Below are 17,615 nucleotides of genomic sequence, written 5' to 3'. Positions count from 1 at the left end.
ATATTCTAAAATAATTCATTCTTAAAGGTAACAAAAATAAACCAGTCTTCAATTTTCTTTTATATTATATGCTCCCTCTTTGTAAGACTAGAATATCAGGAGGCAAGTACAAAAGACCACAAGAAAAATACTCACAGAGAAAAATAAAAATTAAGAAATTATTTTTCTCCTTTTTTTAAATTGGTTTTTCTGAGTTAAGGTCTTGATTTTGTTTGTTTGTTTGTTTGTTTTCTGGTACTGGGTATCAAACTCAGGACCTTGTGCTTGCAAGGGAGGTATAGCGCCACTGAGCTAAATCCCCAGCCCAACAAGGTCTTGCTTTGTAGTGTGCAGCCTGGCCTTGAACTTACTATGTAGCCCAGGCTGGTTTTGAACTCATGGCAATCCTCTGGCCTTAGCCTGTCAAGTGTTGGGATTACAGGTGTACACTACCACCCCTGGCTAAAAAAATTCTTTCTGAGAATCAGTTTATATAAGCTTTTGGTTGATCTATGAGCAAGGGCTCTTATGCTGACAAAAGCTTGAGAACAGCCAAGGTTTCTAAAAGCCTTTTTCCAAACTGCAAACCACAACTTAACCCAACTAAAAGCATCTGACTATCATCTAATATCCTAGTCATTTATGAGAACCATTTTAAACAACTCGTACAGGGTTAATAGCAGTGCTGTGGCTGAAAATAATGATTTAGAAAAAAAAATTAATATTTTTATAAAAGGAACATTAAGTGTTTAGTACATGTTTATGGAGGCAAAGAATTATGCCTTGGGCAGAAATTACTTTTTTGGGGAGGGTATCAGGGATAAAACTTAGGACCTCGAGCTTATGAGGCAGGTGCAGTGCCACTGAGCTAAATCCCTTGATGTAAAAATTACTTTTTAACTTTTAGATCTAAAGATGTTACATTTTCTGCTCTTTTCAGTTATGTTGCCCATTAAGCAGTGCATGTATTGAAGATCACATAGTGTGGCTATTTCCTCCATTAGTTTTGGGATTAAAAATCACATTCATAACTAAAAAGTAAATGAATAAACATTAATTTTCAACATTTTTGCTATGGAAGATAGCATGGAAACAATAACCTCACACAGGGAATGAGGGCTAAAAGAGTAATAGGGCAGGTGGACACAAAGTATGTTATATACATCTAAATGTCATGATAAATTATAATTATAAAATTAATAATAATATGTACCAATAATTAAAATTTTAGAAAAGAACATAAATTATTAAGCCCAAAGATTAAAACGAATTTCATACAGATCTTCTAATTTAAAAAAATTCACTATGCAAACCATATTAAACTTTTTTAGGAAAAAAAAATGGGTAAGAAAAATGCTGAAAACAAATTCCCTAAAATGCAAACAGTGATTATTTTTGGTTGGTAAGACCACTGATACATTTTCTTTTCCTATTCCCCAATATACTGTAAATCATTAAGAAATGAAAAAAAACAGGGCTGGGGACATAGCTCAGTAGTAGAATACTTGCCTACCATCCATAAAGCTTTTTCTTTGTTTTTCGTTTTGGTTTTTGAGACAGGGTCTCGCTGTGTAGTTCAGATTGGCCTTGAACTCACTATGTAGTCCATGCTGTCCAATCCTCCTGCCTCAGCCTCCTGAGTGCTGGGATTACAGTTGTGCACCACCACACCTGACACATAAAGCCATCCTAACACTACACCGGAAAAAAAAAAGGAAGTGAAAGAAAAAAAGAAAACTATGCTGTAATGTGGTTATGTTACTTACAAAAGTGGGAAAAAAGTATAAAGTTCTAAAAAATGGGAGGCTAAAGCAGTGGGACTGCAAGTTTCAGCCCAAACTGGGAAGTTTAGCAAAAAAGAAGCAGAAGCAGAAGCAGAAGAGGAGGAGGAAGAGGGGGAGGAGAGGGGGAGGAGAGGAAGGAGAAAAAGGAAGGAGAAGAGGAAGAGGAGGAGGAGGAAAGGTTTAACTTTTCTCTATTAAGTAGTAAATAAACTTTGAGAGGAAAGGCTTTTTAAAATCCAATCTAAATTATATCCTTTCTAGCTTTCACTGTCACCATAGAACAACGTGATTTGGGTAGTTAAGAAATAAAAGCTGGGCCAATGGCTCATGCCTGTAATCCTGAGGAAAGCTGAGGCAGGAGGGTCAAGTTCAAATTCTACCTGGGCACCTTAGCAAGACTCTATTTTAAAATTAAAAAACAAAAAACAGTGGATGTTCTTAAGTGGTACAGCTCCTGGGGGAGGGGGGACACAATAGCATAACAGTAATTAGAAAATCTCCTGTAGAACTACCTTTATTTAATTACTAACTGCATTTTATAAATTCTAATGAACTTTAATGGTAATAAAGAAAAAACTGGGGCCGGGAATTTAGCTCAGGGGTTCGGCGGCCTGCCTTGCAAGCACAAGGACCCTAGTTCAATCCCCAGCACCAAAAAAAAAAAAACCAAAGGAAAAAACTACTAAGTATTTTTAAAAAAGATTTTTCAGGGCTTAAAAGCTGCTCGTTGGGTGTGGTGGCACAATGCCTGTAATCCCAGCACTCAGGAGGCTGAGGCAGGAGGATCACTGAGTTTGAGACCAACCCGGTCTACATAGTGAGTTTCACGTTAGTCTCAACTACATAGTGAGACCCTGTCTCAAAAAACAAAACAAAACATAATAAAAAAAACCTGCTGCTCAGCAGGACAAAAGGCTTATCATTGAACTGCTTTAAAAACTGCAGCTATTACCAGTCATTGCAAAATTGCAACTGCAGAAAAAGGATGCAAATTTGAAAAAAAAATCCCCCCCACAAAAAAAGAATCACAAACTGGAAAGAAAGCGAACAATTAAAAAATTTGAACTTTAAGGTGGTCTTAATGGTGCATCAAGCACTCAGGCAGGCTGTAATCCCAGCATTCAGGAGGCTGAGGCAAAAGAATCACTGAAAAGTTCAAGGCCAACCTGGGATACACATAAATTCAAGGCCAACGTGGATTACACTACGAGACCCTGACTCAAAAAACAAAACAAAACAAAACAAAAACTAAACCAAACCAAAACAACAACCCCTAAATTATGTTAGTCTCCTAACAGGTCATTGATCAAACCATGAATTTCAGAGAGGAAACAGGCTATAAATTATTACTTTAAGAAATTCACTTGCTCATTATGTACATCTGTCATAAGACAGCACAGTCTTTCTGAGTTTAAAATTAATCAGCAGTTATCTTGTTCACCACATAATAAATGCCCAGATCATTTAATGATTTTTACTTCTTGTTCAGGGTTCGTTTAATCTATCTTTCCAGTAAAAATAAAAAATCAAGGTTACCAAATAGCTCCAGTTGATGAAGAAATCAACTAGGAATCAATTATTTTTTAATAGAAAAATACCAACTTAAATGTAAAAAGAATTATTAAAAAGTAATCTTTTTAAACCCTAATAAAATAATTCATAATTCATAGGCAAAGATCATTAAGACAAATTATGTATGAAAAACTGAAAGAAAACTGGATATTCAAATAACGCCAAGCTATCATCCTGGAGGTTTGCTGTGGGCAAAGAGAAAACTGTTTACAATTGAAAGATTTGACTGTCACTATATGAATGAACAACTTTAGCATCACTGAGAGAAACAACTAGAAATTATGTGCCATACTAAATGCAGAATATTATCTATAAAATATTCTTTTTTTTTTGGTACCGGGGATCAGGTCCTTGTGCTTGTGAGGCAGGCAACAGAACCACTGAGCTAAATCCCCAATATTCTTGAACAAAATATTTAACTTTATTCTGATAAGTCTTTTGTTGTTGTTGTTTTTGTTTTTTGTGGTAGCAGGGATCAAACTTGGGACCTTATGCTTGTGAGGCAGGCTGCAGAACCACTGAGCTAAATCCCCAGCCCTGATCAGTCTTTTTGTTTGTCTGTTTCTAAAAACTCCCCAACAGGATAGAGAGGTATAACTTAAAGAGCATCATGAAGAAATTACTAGCCAGAGTGTAGGATTTCTATAGGACAACTGCTTGATCTTTCAATAAGTGAGTGGTTGTCAGGAAGGAACAAAGTGAGTGAGAACTATCACCTGGTAGAAGAGATCTGAAAGTCAGGTGTAGTGGTCCATGCCTATTATCCCAGCACTTGGGAGGCTGAGACAAGTGGATTGCTCTGAGTTCAAGGCCAGCCTAGGCTACAAAAAATAATAAATAAAAGAGACTTAAAAGACTATGTAGTCCTTTGTGTGGCCTTATGAAGCAACTCTTAAGAGTACCCTGGACTAACTTAAACCTACCATGATACAATCCCCAGGGGATGAATACTAGGATCTGTTACTATAGTGAGTGCTATACAAAAGCTACAGGAGTGACATATAAATTTAAGGCTAAAAACTAATTTGTGCTGGGTTTTAGCTCATTTCAAATCTAGACAGCATTAACAAGTTATGCTGTTTTGAGACTGAAATTTTCCACATCAATTTATTTCTATTTTTAAACAAAAGTATTTGGCTTGAGAACTTCTTCTGTTATAGTTCTAATCGGTCAAATGTATTGTTCTTTTACTCTGTTAGGACAAAAACTATATTTAAAAGTTTGCAGTAGGGTTGGGGATTTAGCTCAGTGGCACCACGCTTGCCTCTCAGGGGCAAGGTCCTGAGTTTGATTCCCAGTACTGAGGGGAAAAAAAAGAAAAAAAAAAAAAAGTTTCAGTAAATATGGACAACCTAAAATGGATAAAGATCAGAGAATTTTGTCAGTGTCTGCCCTTCTCCTTTTCCAAGATAAGAGGGAAGAAATATATGACCAGTTTTTTTGGTTTTGAATTACTTTAAGAGCATGGCTTTTATTGCTTATTACTTTAGACCTGTGGTTCTTGACACTGGCTGCCCTTTTGACACTGCCTGGGCCGGATTCTAGAGAGATGCTCAACTATTCAGAGGTGGGCCCTAGAGAGCCCTACTGTTTTAGGCACCATTCATTTCCTCTATTCCTTTACCATGCAGAGAGGTTTGAGTACCACTAGATTAAGTAAGAGTAGTTTTTCCTGTTTAAAGGAGATAACTAATATGAGCAGAATCAATGCCTGTTAATAAGCATTGTTTTTATTTTGTTCCTTTGATGGCTCTATTACAAATAAGTTATTTTGTTGCTGTTACTATTTCATTGTTAAAAAAAGTGTGTGTGTGTGTGTGTGTGTGTGTGTATGCAGGCAAACTGTATTTGAGTTAAGTCCAATATCGTGACTATTAACTTTTGTACTATACTCAGAATGTTGGTTCTCTATTTGAGTAACTTGTCCCTACTTGTGTATTTGTTGTTGATGATATTAAATCCAAAATTCTGAAAAGAGGGTAAATGCCAATGAGAGAGAGAAAAAAAGAATTTTTTGTATGTACTACAAGATTTAAGTGTGGATAAGCAATAAGAGAACTGAAGACAAATATTGTGGTAGACATGGTTCAAAGTCATACACTGCCACTTCCTATCTATATAACATTAAGCAAGTTATTTTCATCTTTAAGCTTCAGATTGCGGGGGTGCATAAGGAATCGAATTCAGGACCTTGTGCTTGCCAGACAAGAACGGCACCTCTGAGCTACATCCCTGGCTAAAGCCTCAGATTTCTTAACTGTAAAATGAGAAATAATAGGTAGTATCTACCTTAAAAAAGGAGTTTGCAGTACACACCCCATTTAAAAACAGAAGAATGATGCCAGGGATTTAGCTCAGTGGTTCTGTCGCCTGCCTTGCAAGTGCAAGTTCCCGAGTTCAATCCCCAGTACCAAAAAAAACCCACAAAAAAAAAAACAGAAGAATGGGGGCTGGGGATTTAGCTCAGTGGTTCTGCTGCCTGCTTCGCAAGTTCCAAAACAAAACAAAATAAAAACAAACAAACAGAAGAATGGCATTTGCATTTTATTCAATGGTCTAAAAAGAATAAATGCATCTTAGCCTTTCCAAATGGACAGATAATACTATAAAAAAAAAACAAAAGGATAACATTTCTTTGGGCTTTATCTCATATAGTTTCACTCACCGAAATATCTTTCTTAATTTTTGTCATTTATCCAGGTCATCTTCGAAGCCCAAACAAGCTGGCATTTTTAGGGCTTGTATTTCAAGGTAGCAGCCAAATCAAAATTCTAAACAGGGGTGTGAGGGGATATAAAAATCACAGTATTACACAGAAATTATAGATGACCTATCTTTATAATAGCACAAAATGCAAATATCATAGATTATCAAATTAATCAAATTAATGTTTGTATCTTTAGAGAATTTTAAAACAGACTTTGCATTAAACCTACAGAGTATTTTTTTCTAAGAGCTTAAACCCCTTGTCAGTTAGTATTCAAAAGTGTGGAAATAAAACTCAGGAATTAACACCTTTTTCATTTAAGAATCACAAACCTGGGCATAGTGGTACTCATTTGAAATTCCAGCATTCTAGGAAGCTGAGGCAGAAGGGCAAATTCAAGCCCAGCCTAAGCAATTTAGCAACTTAGTGAGACACTGTCTCTAAATAAAAAATATTAAAAGAAGGCTAAGGGTATAACTCAATACAAAGTATCACCCTTCTCCCCCCACAAAAAAAATCATGAAACTAAAACTCTAGACCTCAGAGGACTCCTTATACCTTCATTCCTGTCAAAATGAATTAGCATCATGCCAGTTTACAGATACTTAGAATCAAAATATTTTGTAAACACATTAAATACAGAACCCACCTCTCCCAAAAGAGTAACAAATTTACTTTCAAAATTCCATAAAGTATAAATATTTTATTTTATCCATGTATCTATATATTTTATATTTTTCATTAAAATTTCAGTTTAAGTTCTTGAAGTTTCCTTCTTTTTTTTTTGAGACAGGGTCTCGCTATGTAATTCAGGCCCAGGCTGGCCTTGAACTCCTGGCAATCCTCCTGCCTCACCATCCTGAGTGCTAGGATTATAGGTGTGTACCATGCCCAGCTCCAGTTCTAAAGTACTCTCTACAGCAGATATAGATAGTATGCACAACAAATGTATTGACATGCTTCAGGAAAAAAAATATATACCTAATGAAGATAGTGTCAGTTTACAACATCTTTGAGTGATATAAGTATACATTATTGCCAAGTACTGATTTATAATCTTGAACTTTTATTCATATATAAGTGTGTGTATATATTATACATACTAGTAGATAATTTAATAAGTAATAATTAGAGAATAATTGTCATTTTTTCTTATTTTTTTTGAGACAGGGCCTCAGTATGTAGTTGAGACTGACCTGGAACTCACTATGTAGCCCAGGCTGGTCTTAACTCACAGATCCTCCTGCCTCAAGCCTCCCAAGTGCTGGGATTACAGGTGTGTGCCACCACACCTGGTGGAGCCTTTCTATCTTAAAACAACAGTAAACTTGATCTAGGTTAAAAAATAAATATAAAGGGCCAGGGATTTAGCTCAGTGATGCTGTAACCTCCCTCAAAAACACAAGGTCCCGAGTTCGATCCCTGGTACCAAAAAAGGAAACATAAATAAGAACTGCAAAGAGACTACAGCAAAAACTGAAAGAAAGCAAAATAAAGAAATAACAGACAAACTGAAACCAATCAGAAAGTAGAAAAGTTGAACAAATAAATCCAAGCATTATTACAGGGGAAAATAAACTAGTTAATTAAATTAAGCAAAAAGGGAAAAACTCTATATTAAACTAGAAAATCACAAAAACAAAAGAAATGAATCACGAGGACTATTTTGCTCAGACTTTTGTTCATCACTGCACAAACATACTATTCCCAGCACCACAAACAAATTAATGAAAATTATAAATAACTTTTTTGTTTCAGCTTTACTATGGACTGAACCAATTGGATTGTTCAGCCATTCTATGGATTGAAATATGGATTTTCACTGAGCTATATCATCAGTTTTTTTGTTTTGTTTTGTTTTGGTTTTTTGAGACAAGGTCTCACTATTTAGTTGAGACTGACCTGGAACTCAATATGTAGCCCAGGCTGGTCTTAACTCAGTGATCCTCCTGCCTCATCCTCCTGAATGCCAGGATTATAGGCATGAGCTACCACGCCTGGTTTATATCATCAGTTTTTAGTTTTTGAGACAAAGTCTCACTAAATTATCCGGGCTAGGCTCAAATTTGCAATCCTCCTGCCTCAGTCTCCTATGTAGCTGGGATTATAGCTGTACAGCACTATGCTTTGCTCACAATTAACCTTTAAAATAGCATGTAAGTCTAATGGTCTGAAACTATTTCAGAGTATGCACGTGTATATGCATATATTAGAGGAATTAAGTGTGTGCATATGTATGCATCAAAGGAATGAGAAAGTTTTTATATATATAAATATATAAATGTATGAACACTTTTTTTGTTTTGTTTTGTTTTGGTTTTTTGAGACAGGGTCTCACTATGTAGTTGAGACTGACCTGGAACTCACTATGTAGCCCAGGCTGGTCTTAGACTCACAGCGATCCTCCTGCCTCAGCCTCCCGAATGTTGGCATTACAGGCATGAGCCACCACACCCTGCTCTGTATGAATACTTTCTAATTCTTTTATGAAGTAAATATAACACGAACATCAAAAGCTAATAAAAATTGCAAACAGAAAGCTACAGACCAATCTTGTACATTGCTCAGTCTCTTATACTGATGTGAGACTCTAAATAAAATTTTAAATAGACTCTGATAGTTTATTAGAAAAATAATAATACATCATAGTCAAGTAAGGTTCTAAGACTACAAGGGAGGCTTAGTATTAGGAAACTAAGGGAATTGTGATCATCTCTATAAGATATTAAAAAGCAATCTGATAAATTCAGCAACCCTTCTTAATTACAATTTTTTTAAAACTTCAAATGAATTAAAAAAAAACTTCCTTAACAAGATAAAATACATCTTCTCAGCTCAAAAGTCAGGGCTAGAGGTGTAGCTCAGTGGTACAGTGTTTACACTGGTAAGATACTAGGTTTGATTCCCCAAGGGGAGGTGGCGAGGAGCTTGCTTAATGGAAAAAGGTGTCACAGAAATCAGAAAGAACACAGAAACCTATGACATATTATTAAGTACTGTATTAGAGATATAAATGAAATTAAGAAAAATAAAAATTTTAAAATTGGGGAAAAGAATGTAAAATGATCACTGCTAGCAGAAGACATAATTGTATTCTCAAAAATCTTTTTAGAGGGCCGGGGATTTAGCTCAGTGGTTCCACAGCCTGCCTCACAAGTGCAAGGTCCTGAGTTTGATCCCTCGTACCAAAGGGGGAAAAAAAATCTTTTTAGAAATCAACCATGAAACAAGAAAAATAAGAATATTGGGCAAAGTAATGGCACAAAATTCAACTATAGAAAAAATTTTATTATATATGTAATTGCCAATAGGTAGAAAAAAGATCTTAGCTACAATAATGACAAAAACAAAATAAGAATGAACTAAAAAGAGGGGAAAAAAAACTACAAGAAGAAAACCTAAAAATAGTTATGAAGGATGCATATGTTACAAAAAATAGGATGCCATCCCAGGTTTTTAGATAAAAAATTAAAAAGTATCAATTTTCTCTAATTTAGTATTGACCAATCTCAACAAAGTAATTATTAAAAAAATAGACAATCTAATTCTAAAATTCATATGGAAGTAAGTAAAAGTAGTCAAGAATACTCTGAAAATAAGACCAGTGAAAGGGACAAGTTTTACCAGATATTAAGATATAAAATTTCAATAGCTAAAATGATTATAAGTGAATGGGAGACCAATGGAATAATAGGGAATCTATTCTCAATTCCAATGAGAATAGAAATCCTCAAAATAGCTGAGTGTGGTGGCCCACACCTATAATCCCAGCACTCAGTAGTCTAGGGCAGGAGGATTGCCACAAGTTTGAGGGCAGTCTTGGATACATATAGTGAGTTCAAGCAAAAGCCTGTCTCAAAAAAAAAAAAAAAAAAGAGAGACCAAAACGTATATAGAATTATATCTCATAAAGGTGAAGAAAAAAATGGATTTTTCACTAAATGAACAACCAGGTGGCCAGCTGGAAAAATGTAAAATTAGATTCATACCATATGTTGTATAAGATACTTCCAAACAGATCACAATTTCAATGTAATAAATGAATCTCAAAGTATTACAAAAAAACACAAAAGAAATTTTATAACCCTAGGGTGGCAAAGATTTTTCTAATTTATTACTAAAAATCTACAGACCTAAAAGAAAAGATTGATAAATTCTGATACCTAAAAAATTATGCAAGACAAGGTCATAAAGACAAATGACAATGTAAGTTAAAATATCTGCAATCATATCACTGACAAAAGAGCAAATCTCAGGGCCAAAGGTATGTATACCTCAGTGGTAAAATGCATGCCTAGCTTTCACAAGGTCCTAGGTTCAATCCCTAGCACTGGGAAGAAAAAAAAGTAAACCTCATTACATAAAAAAAAAAAAAAAAAAAAAAAAAAAAAAGTGTGTGCTTATTTAGAGGTATAAAATAAAAAGATCAACAATTTGAACAAATTTTTGTGTCTAAAATTAGCCAAAGGACATAACCTGAGAAGGAGGTGCACATCTAGAATCCCAGCAGTTGGGAGGCTGAGGCAAGAGGACTGCGGTGAGTTCAAGGCCAGTCTGGACTACATAGTGAGCTTGAATTATACAGCAAGACTCTGTTTCAATAAACAAACAAACAAACAAATAAAATACACACATTTATGTAATTTTAAAAAGAGAACTGAGGGAAAAGGAAATACAGATAAAATTAAACATGTATAAAGTATACAACTTTACAAATATGAAGCGAAAAACACTTTAATTCACTGGATTAGCAAAATTCCAAAAATCTGACAATGTATAGTCTTGGAGAGGTTATACAGAAACAGGCTCATTCACTGTTAGTGCAATGCAAATTTGTGTAAGACCAACAGTATGGTATTATTTCTCAAAATAACTGACTAGGTAGGTGTGATGGCACATGCCTGTAATCCCAGCACATGGGAGGCGAAGACTGTGACTTCAAAATCAGTCCGGCCTGGACTACAGAGTAAGACCTTGCCTCAAAAAACAAAAACAAAACAAACAAACAAAAAACTACCAATACATTTAGCACAACCCAGTAATTTGATTTTTGAATAGGGATCCTACAGATACATCTGTCAGCAAACAAGATGACATATGCACAAGGTCATTCACTATGCACTTGACAGGGTATTATCCAGATGTACATTAGTAGGTACTGATTAAACGACAGTACATCCATAAAAAGAAATATTTAAAAAATGCAGCAAGCAAGAATGAAAAAGCTGTCTGTGTATCTACATGGAAAGATCTCCAAGATATATTGGTGAGAAAAACAACAACAAACAAACAACAAAGTATAAATCACTGAGTACAATATGCTACTCTGGTGAGAAAGTAGAGCAGATAAATTACCCAAACTTCAGAGTATCTGGAGCTTCCTGAATTCTAAAGTAGCTCAAACTTACAGAACATTATTATATTCCACGAACTGTTCTAAGCACTTCACATTAGTGACATGATTAATTAGGTTCTATTACCTGCCCCAATTTTACAAATGACCATATGAATTGTCCCAAGATTTGAACCCAGGTACTTAGATCCTGTAAAAGCTGGACTCTACACTCTCTACACTGAGACTACTTGAGTATTTGGTTAAAGCACATTTTCAGCTCACGAGAGACTGATGGATCCATTCACTGATTCAGTGTTTAAGTATACAATATAAACCAGGTAGTGTTCTAAATGCTAAAGAAACAGTGGTGATGAAATTATAGCCAGGGTACTGCCTTATAAAGCTTATAGTCAAGCAAGACTTTAGGTTTAAAGCATAAAATTCTTAAACTAAAACACTTATCTAATACTTAGAGAATATAATTTATTCAAAAGTCTCAAGTAACAAACTGGCCAGTTCTGCTTTAACTAGGTAGAACAGTTGTTCTCAAATTTTTCTGCACTTGAAAATTACCTACTCATAGTATCATTAAAAGTTATCAAAATCTAGGGCATACCTCCAGGTCAATTAAATCATAATCTGAGGGGGTAGTAGAGAAATAAAGGCATCAGTAGTTTTCCAAGAACCATAACGATTCCAATGTGGTTTTTTTGAGACAAGGTCTCACTACGTAGTCCAAGCTGGCCTTGAACTCAATACTGATCCTCCTGCCTCAGCCTCCCAAGTGCTGGCATTATAAGCATGTACCACCATACCCAGCAGTATTCCAATGTGAACACAAATTTTGGAAATCACTAACCTAGACTTCTTAGTTGTGTGAATAATGATAAATTTAATTTGTGATGACATAAAAACAAGTACCTGAATGAGAACAATTACTATATACACTTGCCCTTCTGTGAGACTTGTAAAGGCAGCTTTCCCCCCCTCCAGTTATGAATTCTGAAAACATCAGAAAGGACCAAATGAAAAATTGTATTATTTTAAAAATTTATCCTTACCTCCATTCTCCTCTAAAATCAACTGAGAAATTCACCTTTCTACCTTTTCTTGGTTTTTTCCATGGAACCAACAAAGAATTCCATCATATTATACATATTCAACATAACTGACAAAGACATGACTCAGATGCTTTTCGATTAAGCAGATCTTCATTAATTTGTTTGAATCAAACACAGCTTGCCAAAGTAAAATACCCTATGGACATTGAGATCAAAATGCCTTCTTTTTAAAAAGTAATTTATGTTTTAAATTCAAACCTTTGTTTAAGTTGAGACTAAGTCTTTTATTTAAAAAAAACACATTCATTTTTATTCTATATAATCAACAGACCTGTTTAAGAATTCTCTGACCACTCTCAGAAAAGAAAGTCAGTAGGACCCCTCTCCATTCCTCCCAGGACCTAGACAAAAAGGAAAATAGTCAAAGAGGAAGAAGATGAACATTGGAAGACTAAGTATAAACCCAATAAAAATTTTCAAAATAAAGTTTTATGATTGACCAAATTCTATCATTGTTTCTGCTAACTTTATTCAGATAGAACTGTAGAAGACATCAGATGATATCCAGTGCAGTGGTTTTTAACAAGAAAAGCTTACTATAATCACCAAGGAAGCTTAAGATATTTTCAAAATACCTCTGTAGTGGTTATGAGTATTTACTTCAAAATCTGTTACCTTTATCTACTCTCTATAAGTCGTATATTTAAATTAACACATTGAAAAAAACATACAGTGCATTTGGCTTAGGCAGAATATCTAAAACATTCTAATTAAGAGGGTGGCAGAAATAGAGTCCCACAGAGATTTCATGATTTGCCTTAGTGCACAGATGTTAGCTACAGATTTAGTCACTTGTTATTTTCCTTCTGTTTTAAACTGTAAATATGCCGATAACATCATACTTTTAAATTTAATGTTTAATCTTTTACTTATCCTCTGGAAAAAAGCTGTATTAAAGTGACAACTGCAAAAATAAACAAGGAAACAAATAAATGAAAAACACAGCTGTCCTGAGTTCATAATTGTGCCCTACTATAGTTGCTTCACCTTCCATATAAGGAAATTAGTCTATGTAACCATTTTCAAACCTCAGTATCCATATTTTAATCCTCTAAATAAAGATACATTTTAAATTATTAGCAGTAAAATCAACTGGGTACATATTTAGAATAGAGTAGCATTATATATGATAACAAAACTTTATAGGATAACAATGGAAAGAGGGCCAGGCTGAGCACAGCAGAGTATGCCCTATTCTTTCTAGTTGTATAGTTGTAGCCTTTCCATACATTGTTAACATGAATTTGGGCACAAACTCTCTAAGCTTGAGAATCTGAAATTATAAAATAAGAGGAGAGACCACTGGAGTAGAACTAAACAAAATCTCAAGTTCTTTTTTAAGCTTAAAAAATTTCAAAAAACAAAAAATTAAATTAAATTAAACCTCAAACTGAGCTGGTAGAGCTGAGTGGTAGTATGCTTGCTTAGGCCTGCCCTGAGAGTTTGATCCTCAGCTCCACCAAAACCAAACCCAACCCAAGTCAACCAAACCCAACCCCATCCTTTAAGGACTATTTATCATAAATTTATTCTTCTTCAATGACAGTAGATTGAGTTGTGACAAGCTTTGTTTAAAAAAAATGCAGTTTGCAATAAAACTGAAATCAGCTATCTTTTAACCTGCATTTGGGGATTTATCCTATAAAAGTAAAAGCTCTCCTTAAAAATATAGTATATGCACAAGAATGTGATGGAAAAGATCAGAAATAACCTTATACCCATTCCACTGAGTGAAAACAACATAGAATATTATGCAGACAGTAAAAAGTGAATTAGATATTTGCATAATATGTATGGTATCATGACGGTTGCATAAAATTTAAAAAAGCAATTCAGTGTATGCACTTTGTACTTCTAAGAACATAGAGGAAAATGTGGAAGAATAAAGGCTATCACATTTGGGTAGCTGGGTGGCTAGGGATTGGATATGGCTAACTTTTTTTGTCATATAGTTCATATATTTGGCATACTGCAATACACATGCAAAATTTTTGTAGTTTGAAAGGTAAATCCTATTTAAGTATAATCTGTCAAAAAAGAAACAGCAAGAAAAAAACTGTTAAGAATAACAGAAAAGGGCTGGGGATTTAGCTCAGTGGTTCCGCCGCCTGCCTCACAAGCACAAGGACCCAATTGAGTTCTATCCCCGGTACCAAAAAAATTAAAAAAAAAAAAAAAAAAAAGAATGACAGAAAAGAGAGTCTAAAATTGATAAAAAATTGTTACATAAAAGATAGTCAAATGAAAACAGAAGCCAAGGAATAAAAACAAATTCTAGGTGCTTTTCAGATAGATGTGTAAAGCAACTATCTCTTTTTATTTTTATTTTTTTGGTTCTGGGAATTGAACTTGGGTCCTTGTGCTTGTGATGCAGGTGGCGGAACCACTGAGCTAAATCCCCAGACCCTACTATCTTTTTTTTAAAAAGCAACTTTTATCTTAATTTAAAAATTTTATTATTATTATTTTGTGTGTTACTGAGAATTGAACCCAGGGTCGTTGTACTGAGCTACCTCTCCGCCCTTTTTTTATTTTTTATTTTGAGGCAGGCTCTTGCTAAGTCACTAAATTGCCTCGGCTGGGGTTGAACTTGTGATCCTCTGGCCTCAGATTCCCAGAGTGCAGGGATTACAGGCAGGTACCACCCCACATTTCTCTCTATTTCACAATAAAAAATAAAAGAAGCTTTTGACGTAAGGTTTTTATGATTTTTGTCTGCTTTAAAAAAAAGCACAATTCATAAAATCCTAAGAATCAACCTCCCTTTGATTAAATTTTACTATATTTAGCTATATTTACTATATTTAGCTATATTCAGACACTTGAAATTTATCTTTTAGAACAATGCCCAACTCTTTGTTATGCTGAATAAAATTGTACATACATAGTACAAACACAAAAGAAAATAGTGAATCTATAATGAAGAGTGTCAAATGGTGTGAAAGTAAGCGCTAGCAAGATGAGCTATATTCATTATTTGAAAAAATATTCACCATTGATAAATTTTTCTTAAAAACATATTTGTTAGTCACAAAAGAAAAAAATGCAACTTTACAATAGACAATCTGGAGAGATCTGGCAGTTACCAGATTAACCCTGTGATAAAACTTACCAATATTAAAGAGACAAGCATTAAGACATTTACGTACCTCATGATATAAAGCAACATGAAGAATGTATGTCAAAATGTGTAACTAGAATATAATAGAGGCTTTAGGCTATTATACAGGGCTGGGGATTTAGCTCAGTGGTGCCACCACGCGCCTCACAAGCGCAGGGTCCTAAGTTCAATTCCTAGTACCAAGAAAAAAAAAATACATACGTCTTTTAATCTTCTAGTTTAGGGAAATATAAAAATTAAAGGAACATGTTAAATGTGACAAAGAAGACAATTATGTCAATCTAGAATGTTAGATGTTCAGTAGAAAATTTGTTCTAGTGTCAACAAATTGATGCAATGAAAAAAAGGGATTGGGTACAGATGAAAACAGAAGTGTTTTAAGTTTTAAAAAAAACTACAGAAAGTGGCTGAACATGTAGCTCAGTGGTAGAGTGCTTGTCTATATGCCAGGGCCTAGGTTTAATCCCCAGTACCACAAACAAAAACAAAAACAAAAAACTATAACAAATGCATTGCAAGGCCCTTAATTTGATTCCACTTCAAACAAGTCAGCTATAAAAGTCACTTTGAAGACAACTAGGAAAACTTAAACATAGGCTTACTGTTAGATAATAAGTTATTGTTAATTTTTTAAGGTGTAAAAGTGGTATTGGGACTATACAGGAGAGTATCCTTGTTTGAAGAGATGCATGCTGAACTAAAGGCATAAATCTCCTTTCTACCCTTTTCTTCCTTCTTTCCCTCTTATTTTCTTTGGTTTCTTGAAAAAAAGTCTTGCTATATTGCCAAGGCTGGCCTTAAACTTGCTGTGGAGCCCAAGTTGGTCTTGAACTCACAATACAAACATTCCTTGTTTACTGATTGAGTTAAAGTCCTGCAACTAGGTCTTTAATTGAATTGGTCACTAAATGAGGAATTGTATATAGTGTGTACTTTACAATATTCAGAATTAAAAAATGGTCAAAGGAAACTCAAACTTTATGACTTTGCTTTTATTTGCATAACTCTTACATGTGGTACTGTAATGCACAGCAGAACATAAAACTATAACACTATACTGTACAGTATAATCAGCAAAAATACAGTAATATGTAAACAAACTACTGTATTTAAAAAGATATTGAGGCTCTATAAACAAGATGTACAGAACTGCACACACAAAAAACTATGGGTCATAAGTTCAAGTGCCAGGTTATAAATCCAAACAGTCGTTAAACAGAAAAGTCATCAAGGAAGGAACAGCTGCATTCCTACCTCCACCTCCTGAGTACTGGGATTTTAGGTGTGTACAACTATGCCCAGTTATGATGTCTTTATTTCTATAAGATTTAACATAATAAATATATTATGAGGCCTACGTCAACATGTTGAATATAAGTGGCAGGTATTATTTCTGGTTTGTTTTTTGGGGAATATGTTTGAAATTTTTCATGGTAAAACATTAAAAATATTTTTTAAATCTATGATATCACTACTATACTAGAAGAAAAAATTAGCCAATCCAATACTTACTAGTAATGATTGGTAATATAAATAAGTAGTCATTCTAAAGAATAATCTGACAATGAAAAGTGATATTCTTTAACCAGATTAAATCATTTTAGGGAATATATTCTAAGAAAAAATGGGGGAAAAGTTTATAATAAATGTTACAACAGTACATTGAGAATTATAAAACAAACAAAAAATCACTCAAATACCAAATAACTAGACACATATGGTGGCACACGCCTATAATCCCAGCACTGAGAAGGCTGAGGTAGGAGGTTTACCACAAGTTAGAGGCCAGCCTAAGCTATATAGTGAGTAGTACAGGGCCAGCCTGAACTATATGGCAACTCTGCCTCAATAAATAAAGCTTGAAAAAAAAAAAGGGGAGGCCGGGGATTTAGCTCAGCAGTTTGGTGCCCCCCTTGCAAGTTCAAGGACCCAAGTTCAATCCCTGGTACCAAAAAATAAATAAATAAATAAATAAATAAATAAATAAATAAATAAA

General features: G+C 34.4%; 1 protein-coding gene across 6 annotated transcripts in view; it reads right to left on the bottom strand.

Moving 5' to 3' along the window:
* Ncoa6 (nuclear receptor coactivator 6) overlaps positions 1 to 17,615 on the bottom strand; it is an 89,683-nt gene that overhangs the window by 60,627 nt on the left and 11,441 nt on the right. For 4 of the 6 annotated variants that reach the window (XM_010639932.3, XM_010639930.3, XM_010639931.3 and 1 more), the window contains exons 2-3: positions 12,770 to 12,839; positions 6,001 to 6,106 (exon numbers count right to left, since the gene is read on the bottom strand). The gene's annotated coding sequence lies outside the window, so the exon portion shown is untranslated. Of the gene's footprint in view, positions 1 to 6,000; positions 6,107 to 10,518; positions 10,599 to 12,298; positions 12,380 to 12,769; positions 12,840 to 17,615 lie in introns of those variants that run through there. The other 2 variants (XM_010639929.3, XM_010639928.3) reach the window with 2 other exon arrangements.

The sequence above is a fragment of the Fukomys damarensis genome, unplaced genomic scaffold (assembly GCF_012274545.1).
Source record: "Fukomys damarensis isolate Sample0158 unplaced genomic scaffold, DMR_v1.0_HiC HiC_scaffold_22, whole genome shotgun sequence".
In the NCBI taxonomy this organism is placed as follows: Eukaryota; Metazoa; Chordata; class Mammalia; order Rodentia; family Bathyergidae; genus Fukomys; species Fukomys damarensis.
The sequence above is the reverse complement of the archived record's forward strand: the minus strand, read 5'-3'. Positions and strand labels throughout refer to the sequence as shown.